At 38.8% G+C, this 13,498-nt stretch overlaps 1 protein-coding gene across 1 annotated transcript in view; it reads right to left on the minus strand.

Moving 5' to 3' along the window:
* The window catches only part of LOC138030617 (uncharacterized), a 124,253-nt gene extending 112,526 nt beyond the window's left edge, over positions 1 to 11,727 (minus strand). Inside the window, exons 1-2 of the mRNA XM_068878505.1 lie at positions 11,641 to 11,727; positions 11,378 to 11,470 (exon numbers count right to left, since the gene is read on the minus strand). The gene's annotated coding sequence lies outside the window, so the exon portion shown is untranslated. The remainder of the gene's footprint in view (positions 1 to 11,377; positions 11,471 to 11,640) is intronic.
* Positions 11,728 to 13,498: the final 1,771 nt, after the last annotated feature.

Raw genomic sequence — 13,498 nt, forward strand, 5'->3', positions numbered from 1 at the left:
AATCGATCGTAAAAGCACTAAAATTCGTGGACAAGGGCACGATGTGCTGTCAGAAGGAGGCAATCACGTGCTAGGCAACCACAAAGGTGCACGTGATCACCTTGTGACAAGGTTCTTGTTTACAATGAATAAGGAATTTTAATCGTTCCTCGCTTTAGAGTTAACAACGTATTTTTTAGCCAAGAAACTAATTTCTTCTGTCGGGTCGGGAAGCCTTCTCTTATCTGGAACAATGTTGATCAATCCCTTCACTGAAGAACCACTTCTTTCAATAGTGAAGCAAAAATGGACAACAAGCTTTCTTTCAAATAACTCTTGACTAACTAATTTCAAATTGCTTTTTACCAGAAGACTGTGCAGAGATGAGTACAAATAAAGAAAATTATAAATAGCCAGAAAATTGTTGATTCCGTCTCTGGTATCCAACTCGAAAAAGTTACCAGAGAATTTGCCGTTTGGTTTCAGTGTTGTACATAACATCACAGTTAAATAGAATATTAACGAGAACTCGACGAAGAGGTAAATCAGCGGCTGAATGTTATACGTGTTCTGTGGAAAGCTCCTGTAGGGGCAAGACCACTGACACACGGACGGAGCGACCCTACCTAATGTATACAATTAGACAATAAACCAAGCTCGACATTAATTGGCGGCGAAGATAAATTAAAGAGGAGAGAATGGCAGTGAACATTGGCTTCAAACAGTTCCCAAGAATTGCCTAAGCAACGGATGGTTGGAAAAAAAAGGTGTGCCCTTGGAGACATATAAACAAGTTTGGGCCAAATTCACAATAGTAGCGTTGATGAGCGTTGATAGTAGCGTTGATGAGCGAGAGGCGTTAGACCGCTTCATTCTTGATTACATTGATTATTGCACGGTAATGGGATGGTTTGTTCCTAAAGCTGGCTGCCAATATAACACTAACAGCGAAGATAAAAAGGATCAGTGGAAAAAGCCGGATTTATGCATGTCTACCCTGCGTGCCAGGCTTCAAACGAGGATAAAGAGGTTACCTCTCAAACACAACTAATAAGACACTTGGTTTGTCTGTCGAGGATAGAGGTAACCAAGAAAAAGTTCTTCAAGTCCTCATCAAGAGATTTGGACGCAGTGTAAGTCTTCAAGCCGCGCGAACAAGGATGGTTGAAGCTGAAGGAAGGTCTATTAGTGCCTGGGAAGCGAGCCAAGTATTATGAATATGGGGATTTTGAAGATCAAGCATGTCGTGATAGGTTCATTGCTGGTTTAGTAGATGGAACTTTACGAGGAAAGTTGAACACTAACGGCCATCGAAACAAGGAGGGAGTCATTGTGGCAATTCGTATTGTTGTGGAAATTGCTAAGAACTGAATCCTCTACAGATGCAAAAAGACTGATACCCAAGACATTCACTCTGTGAAAACTGTCTCTGTGCAGAAAGGGAAAAAATTTCTTCAAGTTTTCAGTTGCTAAGACTAGGAGTTATTTTGTTTGGAAGACACTCCAATTGGATACCGCGTCGACAACTAATACTCTGGCATTGGATGACTTCTGGAGCATGTGTCCAGCAGGTTTTACTGTAAATTGTCTTATCAGGCAATCTCATGCTACTCTGCACACCTATGGAAGAGGTGTCATCAGGCCTGTGGGGCAGACAGGGTTGGTTTGTGAAACCCAAAGAAAGTATTACCCTCCGAAAGACTTAAACCACTTAGCGAACTGCACGTAGGCCTGCATCGAATGCAAAAAGAGAGCAATTTTAATTGTTCTCTTTTTGCGTTATTTTTACGTTCACATACTACAAGACTAAATTATGAACAACGAGAAAACGAAGGGTGTATATTACGTTACAAAAAAATGTGCAAGAACTTTGAAAAACTGAAACAAAAAAAAAACAAGCTAATTTAGGCAGGACAAACAAACACTAACAGAAACAGAATACAGAAAACATACTAAGATCCGCTCACAGACATGGTAAGTAAAATGTGATTACATCTATGAAGCTTCCTTAATATTTAAGGATTCTGCAAAGTTCACTTCACTTCCTATATTTAACTTTCATTACCTTCGATTATCGCTTCAAGAAGGTCATGTTGGGTCATGATGCAAATCTATTTATCGTTTTTGTAAGCAATATTAAACTGTTATGTAACTACCAAAGAGAACTGCAACGAAATAGGTCTTGTGCTCTTTTCTAATGTGATGAAGAAATCGTGAATCATTCATGCTAAGAAATCGACGTGGAAAGGAACAATGCAACATCAATTTGACTCAAATATCTGTTTAACATCAGTCAATTATTACCGAGAAAATACTAGATCTCAAACTTCATATTTATTGTTCAGAGAAAGGCATTGTTAGTTGAAAGCAATTCCTTTGCATTCTAAATACAGCTTTGTGATTATTTCTTGATGGTCGTGCGAATTAAGGACTGATTGCTCAATTTATGAATTCAATGGATAGTTTCCAGTGTCGGGTTTTCTTTTAAGCACGGCGAAAAAGCACGAGTTCACATATATTTTACTTTAATTGCTAACGAGCAAGCCGACCGAAGACGCAAGGCTCGCGAGGCGGGGCCTAATGCCACACTAATTATTGCTGCAGGACGAAAAATTCTCGATAGTGCCATTAAAAGGGTAACGGAAGGTGTAGATTCCCTGGAGATTTTAGTAGGGAGCAATGAAAGCGCGTGTTTTGATGTGTGATGCCATTAGACAAACTTACATGAAGCGCGCCACTATTGATGATATTGTGTTCGGATAGTGAGTATTGTGTACACTTGCTTTGAGTGTTCTTAATTTTTTTTTTCAACCAGCGAGTTCTATATTGAGAGAACGAGCTGAAAAGTAAACCGGCGTACGTGTTCTTATCGGCCGCTGTAGTCAATTTCGGCCTTCGGCTCGCGAGTAGAGAAGTTTGTTTTTTGTTTTGTTACTATTGAGTTGTGAACAGTTTAAGTTAATTTCCAAAGGAAAAATGTTGTCTTTAAAATAAACAATTCAACGATCAATTTGACTTGTAATTCATGGCTGTATCTTGCAAAATAAAATTCTACAAGTGAAATAACTTTCATGTGCGAGAGAGTTTGATTTTTATTACATGTTTCAAACTGAAAACGCTTTGGTGATTTTTTTTTCTTTTACATGGCACTGATTTCATTCAAATTAATTATTGTATATTCCTGTTAATATTACTGCTGCTCAAAAATTACAGCATTGTTGTTGGAGATACTAATGTATTATTGATAACTAGATTAGATGAGTTGCAGTACTCTCGAATGAAAAAATGCAACTACTGTTGGGTATTTTGGAACCCTGATACAAATCTGGAAACTATGTATTATATTGACTGTCTCGTTGGCACTTAGCGATAGCTATTTGTAGTTTATATGTAGCATCCAAACGTGTAATGTGTTCTCACGAATGACAGTCTTAACCCAACAAACACATCCCATACTTGGTTTAGCGTTCACTACTCTCGGTTTTAAATTTTCATTTTTCGAGGTAGAAAGTTTAGTCGGTTTCCACATTGATCAAGAGGGATTGAACAAGATGTGTTCCTGAAACAACAAGAAATTTAACATGAAGATTATTTCATAGCAATGTTTGAATATCGATTGCTTTAAGGAGGAGTAACTTAAGTAGCCTGCAATGGACAAAACGCGTCTCTGCTGTTATTGGAGTTACACGTGAAACGGTAAACGATTCTTTGTGATTTGTACGGTATTAACGAACGCTTTTCATTCAACTAATGTATTCCTATTTTTCACGTTGCCATGTTACCAACCAATAGCGTAGCTCCTACTTTACTAAAAAAATGCACATTACCCACAATTCCTCGATTCGCTCTGACGAAGGACTAACGCTCAAAAGGTCAGCTTTAAATTCTCTGTACGGTGGCCAAGTTACATTATCAACTCAGTTGATAAACCAAATTTTTGTATACTACTCCCACACCCATGCAGCACCGCAGTTTCTTTAGAAACTACCCCCTTCAGTCATTTGTTGTTCAACCGCTGCGACCACTAACCGTGTGCTCTAGTATTTTTAAATCCACAGATTTCTAACAGGAGACCCAAGACGACGATGCCAAGCTTGAAGAAACGCAACAAGGAGCTACCCCAGGAAATCGTAAGTTATCTTTTTCCTTTTCCCGCGCTTAGCAGCAACTTAGCTTTCCGTTTAGCCATTCTCAGTTTCGCGAAAACTAGATTTTGTAGTTACATCAATTTCATCGACCGCTGCCTCCATTCTAAAGTCATTCACAAAGGTTTTCGCTCAATCTTCCATGATTCTACATTCTCTCATTGGAATCAATATCTTCACCAAATTCGATTCGAGCAAAATTCTTTTTCACGTAATTTTATGAGGATCACAATTAGAGCTATGTGCCAAAAACAAAACGTACTTGACAAACAAATTCTTCAGTGCCGCTCCGAACTTTCCAAAATCTGTCCAGTAGTTTTATTTCAATCGATTCGCGCTAAAATCCGTGAACTGTTTGTCTGGACTGTTTGACCACTTACACCAAACCAGGACTTTAAAACTTCAACAATTAATAGGTCCGCAGATTACCAACGACACTACATTGCATATCCATAATACCGTACTTACAATTCCAGAAGATCTTCCGCTTACTGACTCAGAGAAATCTGTCCTACGTAAGGGCCTTAATTTTGTCCCTATTACCAAACGCACCAACGTATTTTCTATTAAGCAAGATGTTGAAAAATTCTTTCGTCGCGTTCAGTTAAAAGCCTTTTTTCGTGACAAAGAGGATGATTCGGACACTTCCAACGAAGACATTTTTGAAACACTTCAAGTTCGCAAATCTAAATGAACTCCACCAGAGGGACAATTTGCCTCTTAAATTTGCGGCGCTTAAAAATCTTAGTAAACGCAATGACAGTTGTCAAATCAGCTGACAAAGGCGGCGTGGTAGTTGTCTGGCGGTCCGACCTTTACCAAAAAAAAGCTTTTCGGCAACTTTATGACACCTTGTTTTATGCCAAAATCCAGAAAGATCTCACCTCCACAAATCAAAAACTTGTCAAAAACACCTTTCAGAATCTTATAGTTAATCAAGAATTAGCAAACAATGCAACTAATCTCATCATCAACACCCCTAGCACTTCGTGCATTTACTTGTATTCTCTATACACTTCTCCACTGGGTGTCATCGCCAAGAATCATCAAATGAATTTCCATCCCTATGCCGATGACAGGCAGCTGTACATATCGTTTAAAACATGCTGTACAAATGACATGGAACTGAGCAAGACCAGGATGGAGGGCCTGTGTTCGTGATATTGACCTTTGGATGGTACAAAATCGACTCAACCTAGACCATGCAAGAAAAAACGGAGGTGCTGGTAATTTCATCTCGTTATCGTCCAAGACCAAACATTCATGATTTGACAATTGTTGATGAGGTGGTTGACTGTTCCTCAACAGCAAAGGACATTGGTGTCACACTTGATGAATCTCTGTCCATGGCCCCGCACGTAACAGCAGTGTGTAAATCTGCATTTTTTCACTTACGCTCTATATCCAACATAAGGAAGTTTCCTAACATGGAAACTACGAAATCTCTGGTACATGCTTTCATTACATCAAAGGTCGACTACTGTAACTCGTTGAAGTATGGTGCTCCTAAATATTTATTGCTGCGGCTCCTACGAGTATTAAACTGCGCTGCAAGAATAGTGTTTAAATCCAACAAATATGATCACATAACACCTCTCCTTAAGGAACTCCATTGGCTACCTATTGAACAGAGGATTAAATTTAAAATTCTCGTAGTCATATTTAAAGCACTCAACAAACTAGCTCCAAATTATATAACTGACCTTCTTATACCCTATAAACCTTCAAGATCACTGCGCTCATCAACCAAAAATCTTTTAACTAAACCTGAGTTCAATCTTAAGTCAAATAGTGGTCGGTCTTTTGTGTTGGCTGCAGCAGTACTTTGGAAGGACCTTCCACAGTCAATAAAAGATTCGCAATCGGTGGAAACTTTTAAACAGAAACTTAAGAGACATTTATTTTTACACGCTTACAGTGGACAATGATTTTTACTGAGCCTGATTTTAAGTTGAATATTTTTTTTTTTTTTTCAAGACAATATAGTACCATGGTGGTATTTTACTTTTTATTCATGATACTCTATTTTTTATAGTTATAACGGGTAGGTAATGGTAATAATGATAGTAATTTAATATTTTTAACTATTATATTGTATATAATAATACACGCACTAAAAAAATTCCGCGATTTCAACTTATTTTCACCATGGACATTACATCTCTATACACAGTCATTCCCAATAGAGAAGGTCTTCAAGCACTTAAACTCTTTTTCGATCAACGCACTGTCAAAGAACCAAACTCGGAAACGCCCCTCCGCCTTGCCGAACTAGTTTTAACGCTTAACTGTTTTTCATTTGCCGGCAACTATTACAAACAAATTAACGGTGTAGCGATGGGCACAAGAATGGGACCTAGCTATGCCAATTTTGTAAATTAGTACAACGGCCCCCAACCTGAACTCTACGGCCGCTACATCGACCACTGCATCGGCGCAAAGAAGAACTCGATGAATTTATAACCTCCGTCAATTCTTTTCATCCAACTCTTAAATATACCTGGGAAATTTCGGAAACTTCATTGACTTTCCTAGATATCAAAGCTTCTATTAGTGGCAACGTGCTATGTACCAGTGTGCACTACAAACCTACAAATTCTCACAGGTACTTGTTGTATTCATCGTCACATCCATCACATGCCAAGAATTCCATTCCTTGTTCTCAACTTCGACGTCTATGTAGTGATGACTCCGATTTTTCCAGCAAATCAGAGGAGATGTGCCAGTTTTTCGAAAAACGTGGCTATTCTGTCTCTGTCGTCAAAGTAGGCTATCATCGCGCCCAACAATTTGATCGACAGTCAGCACTACAAACGTCACAAAAAGATAAGAATGACAGAATACCATTTACCCTCACTTTCCATCCTCATAATCACCCAGTCAAAAGTATCATTCTTAATAATTTTAAATTACTCCAAAATGATCCTGAGACTGGTAGAATGTTTTCGCAACCTCCGCTTATTTCATTCAAACGCGACAAAAACGTAAGCAACTTTTTAGTTAAAAGCTCGCTCAAAACTAACGAGCAACCCGGCACTTTCAAATGTGTGCGCTCACGATGCAAAACTTGTCTTTTCATTCTTAACACTAGCAAGATATCGGGACCTAAGCGATCTGTTAAGATCACGGATCGTTTCACATGTGCCTCCGCAAATGTCATTTATTGCATAACCTGTACGTTATGCAATAAGTTATACATTGGCGAGACAGGTAGATGACTAGGTAAACATCTTCGCGATGTTGAGAAGAATGACAAGGATGCGTCTAAGCCAGTCGCTCGTCATTTTAATCTCCCTAACCACTCTATAAGACACATGGCTATCTGCGGCCTTTCCCTAAACCTAGGTACGACGGAAAGCCGTAAGAATCTGGAACAAAAATTCATCTTCCAAATCGGCACCCTTAATCCTCACGGTATTAACGAACGCTTTTCATTCAAATAATGTATTCCCATTTTTCACGTTGCCATGTTACCACCAATAGCAGAGCTCCTACTCTACTATAAAAACTACACATGACCCACAATTCCTCAAATCGCTCTGACAAAGGGATAACGCTCGAAAGGTCAGCTTTTAGAATCTCTGTACGGTGGCCAATTTACATTATCAACTCCGTTGATAAACCAAATTTTTGTGTACTACTTCCCCACCGACACAGCACCAGTTTCTTTAGAAACTACCCCCTTTATTTACAAATGCAGCTGAGAAGTTGAACCAGGTCCTATGAGGAGCAAATTCAACTAGTGGTCAGACCGTCTCTTGAACCCGGGATCCCCGGATCTCAAGGGAAGCGTCCTAACCACTGGGCCACACTGCCCACATGCCGACATCTATATTTCGCGATTTTGATGTCACATATTTTGCGACACTCATATTTCGCGATTTTTAATACACAATTTACATTTCACTGGCAATAATACACTGGCTGTAATAAATGGTTTTTACTTGACGTCACATGCAGCAACCATGTTGGTGCACACAACTATAGAGAAAAAAGTCTTCTGGGAATTTGACTCTATTATAATGTAAAACATGAGCCATAATTTGCTATTGTTTTGTGCATCAACATAGTCGTTTCATCACGTGATTGAAAACCATCTATACTTCCCTTTCAGTTAACACACCCTTTACTCCCGCCTTCTCCCATCTATTTGAGGAGGCAGTATGGCCCAGTGGTTAGGGTGGTTGCCTCGAGATTCGGAGATGCCGGATTCAAGACCCGTTCTGACCACTCGTCGAATTTGTTCCCGATAGTCCCTAGTTCAACTTCCCAGCTGCACTTGTAAATAGCCGACTGGTTTGCCTCCGGCCAGTTGGGATTCTTAACTGTTGCTCTGTTCCGTCGTTTCGTTAACTGTGTTTCATTGGCCCTGAAAAGCCCTTATAGGGAGCAGTCAATTAAGTATGTATGTATGTATGTATGTAGGTATCTATGTATGTATGTATGTATATGTATGTATGTATGTATCCTTTCAAGACGTGAACCCTCCCCTGTGCGCTGGTGAAAAAATATTCCCTATTTTCGCAAATCCCAGAATACAGTTCATTTTGGGAGGCTATTTGCATCAAAAACAATGGATATCCAGTTCACTAAACCATGATACAGTCCCAAAAGTAATTAACTTGTATTGTTTTTATGTAAAGAAACCCCCACCCCCCCCCCCCAAAAAAAAAAAAAAAAAAAAAACCTATGGAATGGGAAAATAGTCTATACTATGGTATTTCCACCAACCAAGTTGCATGTATTGGTTCCAAATTCGATAGCTTAAGGTCGCCATTCATAAACAAAGGAGTTTGGAAATTCCATTGGAGGCGACAGTTATAATGGATACTTTGAGACGCTTAAGTAGCTAGTGGAGCAGCATTACAATTACAGGGAGCTAGTTAATGGAACGTTTGAAGACTGGGCAAAAGAAGTGCCGCCTGGAAAGGAGACAAAAAGTAGCAGCAATGAGGATGACCAAGGAATTGCCTCATAATCGAATACTAAAAAATGTGATTTTCTAAACTTTTCAGTGGTAATAAGTCCTTCTTTCTTGGTTATTGACATTATGTTAAGGCCCGTGCAAACGCTCGCAACAACACGCAACATTGTTGGGCCCAACAATGTTGCCTTTTGTTGCGCGATGTTAGCCGATGTGTGCAAACGCTCGCAACATGTTGGGCCTAACAATGTTGCGAGCGTTTACCGTGACGGGCCTTTAGTCACTTAATTTTCGCGTCATGTTATGTTCGCGACACTTAATGTACGTGTCACTTTAATTTCGCGAAATTAACCTGTCGCGAAAATATCATGTAATAAGGAATATGCCTTACTGAGTTCAAACAGACTTCAAAGCCATTCTTCCAAAACTTTAAATCACTTCAGTGATCAACTCTGTTAATATACCCACTACTTTTAGTCTGGGTGGGAAAAGCCACGAGATAAATTGGGAAAACAGGAAGCCATAATTATCTTTCCCACTCGTCAAGCCTAATGTGAGTTAAGTAACTAAAAACTAGTCAGTGCTCTGTGGTGTAAAGGCAAAGGTAGATTATAGAGAAAAAAACAAACATGCAATGCTTCGGTTCGCATGACAAGGTTGGTATGACATGCAAGAGAAACGTTAATTCAGTTTGTTAAGCTCACGAAACATTTGCTCAAACGGTTTTCATGTGAATCACCTAGTCCTTACCAGCTTCAAGATTATCACACTTCTCAGATCTTCATTATAATTATAGTCAAGTTGTGCAACATATATAAGCTGTAGCGATACTTCTTGTTTACAAACATTGACGTCACATTTCTTTTTGTATTCAAATTTGCCAACCACGGATCAAAAGAAGTCAATTAGGTTCTGGTTGACATATTAATAAAATGACGATCATATGATCACTCAGCAGATTTCGTCCTTTGTTTTGTTCATTGCCTTTATTAAAATGAGTGCATTGCCTTCATTAAAATGAGTGCATGCCTTCATTAAAATGAGTGCATACAGACATATTCATGCTTGCATGCACACTTTTTAATGCGGAACAAGACAAAGGATCAGTTCTCCTGAGTATTATCACATGATCTGTAACGGAAAAACAAAATGTACAAGAGAATAAGGTCTATTGGTGGATTGATCAGTCAACTTGTAATCTTTTATCACACAAAAAAAGGCTTTCTTATAAGAATCGATTTTGCGAAACAATTTAAAAGAAATAGTAATGATAAAAAAAATATATATATATATTATGAAGTTTCGGTGTAACATTATCAAATGTAAAGGAAAGAAGAAAAGTTCATGCAGAGTTGGTGTATTAGAGTAAGCAATTTGGTACGTTGTTTCGAAGATTTTCTCATGTGGTGCATTATTCGAAGCTAATCATTGCTAATTATTGAGTTATCGAGAGTTACTAAAATGTTCATATCACGTTCTTGGAGCACATTCATATTGATCAAAAGCAAATTAAAACATAATCCCAAACGGGCCAACACTTATCAAGCATAGGAAAGAAAGATTGGAAATACACACAGTCACAAATTCAGTGGCAAGCCATTAGCTGACAAGCAATGTTAAACCGAACAAAACTAACCACCGTCATTCGATTGTTTCACATCGGAGTAAAGAAACTTGTAAGTTCCCTTAAATTGTTTGTATTAATCAACAGAACGACATATTCTGATCATTACTTTCATTCATCTAGCCTTGGACAATCAATACTCACGAGAGCGTTGTCGAGGAGCGTCCACTGTATAGTAATGTCAAAAGACACGATCCTCGGGCTTTTAAACTTGGCGCTGGGATTGGAAAGCTTCATCAATGTAGTTTATAAACTATGCGCATTAATTGTATCCAACACATCCACCTTCTGGATCCCTTTTATCAGTTACGATCAAAGAGACAGCGAATCGGCTTAGAACATACCCTTACACTTGACCATGTTATCCTGAAAATAAAGCGATGACTAGAATATCCCTGCATCGTCATTAAAATCACAGAGAATATTAGACCTCAAATATCCCTTTACTTGTTAAGCAGACGCATCATTATGCAAATAAGGCGAAGCAATTAGCAGACCACCTTTTTCTCTTGCGGAATACTGTGATGACTGATCGCCTGGTTTCCTAGGTCGACTTCCCTTTAAAACCTCGGTGACAACAGGAACACATGATTTCTGGGGCAGATGTTTATATTTCTATTGATATTGGTGAGAAGTGAAACATCAAAACGAAGTGGAATATATGCCGACAAGTTAATCACATTGTTAACTTCAAAAATCCCATACCTTGTTTCCCGTGCACCTCTCTCGTCAAGCTTTTTTTGAAGATAGAATTTTAATCCGTACAGACAGCGATCTAGAATTACACAGGATCTGTTCCTGACACAAAAATGAATACAACATAAAGTTCACCTCACAAGTCATTAAAATGTTTGCAGACGGACTGTTTGAAAGGATCATTAAAATGGAACGAAAAGCCTGCAAAGGACAAAACGCATCTGCGCTATTCTTTGGCGCTAAAAAAGTAAACGATGGTTTGTGACTCTTACATAATACCCTATGGTTAGAATACATGCCCTTATAAACAGACTTCAAACCTGAACCTTTCCCAGACCTTAAGTCACTTCCAATACTCTGTTACACCCACAATGAACTTTTGTCAACTTTAATGGTCTGGGAAAAGTCACGAGATCAATTAGGCCAACAGGAAGCTGTAATTTTCTTTCAAGGCGTGGCGCGTTATGAGATGCATAACATGGTTCTGCTAAACAGCAGTCGAGCAGTTAAAAAACCTAAAATCTGGTCAATATTATGGTGTATTAAAGACAAACGTAGATTAAATAGAGAAATGCTTTCTAACTGTGGTAAATAATGTTCGCGTGCGAAGCGTGGTATCACACGAAAGACGATAAAAAGCCTGGCGAGAACGTAAAAAAAATTAGTCATTTAATAGGGGACCACTTTCAGTCCGCGTCAGTCAAGGAAAATTCTTCAAAACGTTTTCTTATAGATCATAGTATCCTCACCACGCAGCATCTAAATTATCAGAGTTCCCAGTTTTGGTAGTAAGTGCACTACACACTATGTCACCGGGTTGTAAGGGTGTAAGAGTGTCTGTGGTGCCAATAGGCCCACAGCACGTGCATAAATCGCGAAAATAAACAGTCTGTTGGAAGCCTGCTAGAGTTTCAACAAAATGAACTCCAAGATCGGCAGGAATTTGTGACGCTGGTGAATAATAAGGCAGCTGCTCTTTTTAAACTGCACCATTATATTCTTCTGAAGAAATCATGATGGCATCTATTAATATCCTGAGATTACGCCATCTATCAAAATGTATATGTGTCACTCACAAACTACAGTAAAATCATTTAAATGGGTAGAAAGAATATGGTGGAACTTCATTGAAATAAAAAAGCGAGACAAACGCACAAAACTGCTCTTTAATTTACATCGGATGCATTGTTCGCGTGTGAGCCGTGTACCACATACACACGAGAACGCATACAATAGGTCACACAAACTAGCTACAGACCTGTTCACTGACGTCTTTAAGACAAAGTAGTTTTGACGGTAAAGCGGGGTTAGGAACTGGACTGTCATAAAAGAAACAATTTTGATTTGCTAGGGGATACATACCTCTTTCTACAAGAACAACAACAAAAAGGAGAATGAATAAAATTCTGCAACCATATGCATTTTGAGGGGTCGTATTATGTGCACAACATTTTCATTTCAGTAGGCCTTGATTTCTTTGAGATTACTTTACAAGCTACATCAGAGACTAACTTTCTTTCAATTATTATTATTATTTTTTTTTTACATGTAAACTCAGTTCTTTATTATTCATCATTCTCAGACTTTAAAGCGTCCAGATTGAGTTCTCGAACCGGAGTCTAACTATTCGGACAGTTGCTTATAAATTATACCTAACTTTGCGTTTTCTCGCGTAGTCTTTTACCTAACCGCCTTGGAGGTGTTCACGTCATATTTTAACATTTGCTGTCGCAAGTGTTAGACATGTGATTTCACGTGCACATCGTCTGTTCTTACCACGTGACACACCTAGGTAAAAACAGGGCCACGGCCGGGAAACTTTGTGGAGGGCAGTCCATTAATTCATCCTCCCCTTTTCATGATTGATTTCCTTTCCCTTATAGGGCAAGACCATAGTCACACTATCACATAGACTGAGTCCTTAACATGAACAATAGTCTTGACCAATACCATAACAGATCAATGGCCATAGGACACAAGACGACTGAGCTGCTATACCCATCAGTGATAGAACTGAATCCCTCCTTTCATCTCTTTCAAAAGTTCTATTGCGAAATGTGTTACACAAGAGGGAACAATTCAATTAACTTCAATTTTTATCGGAAACACACCGACTAGGGGAACATTAAT

The sequence above is a fragment of the Montipora capricornis genome, chromosome 13 (assembly GCF_036669925.1).
Source record: "Montipora capricornis isolate CH-2021 chromosome 13, ASM3666992v2, whole genome shotgun sequence".
Classification (NCBI taxonomy): domain Eukaryota; kingdom Metazoa; phylum Cnidaria; class Anthozoa; order Scleractinia; family Acroporidae; genus Montipora; species Montipora capricornis.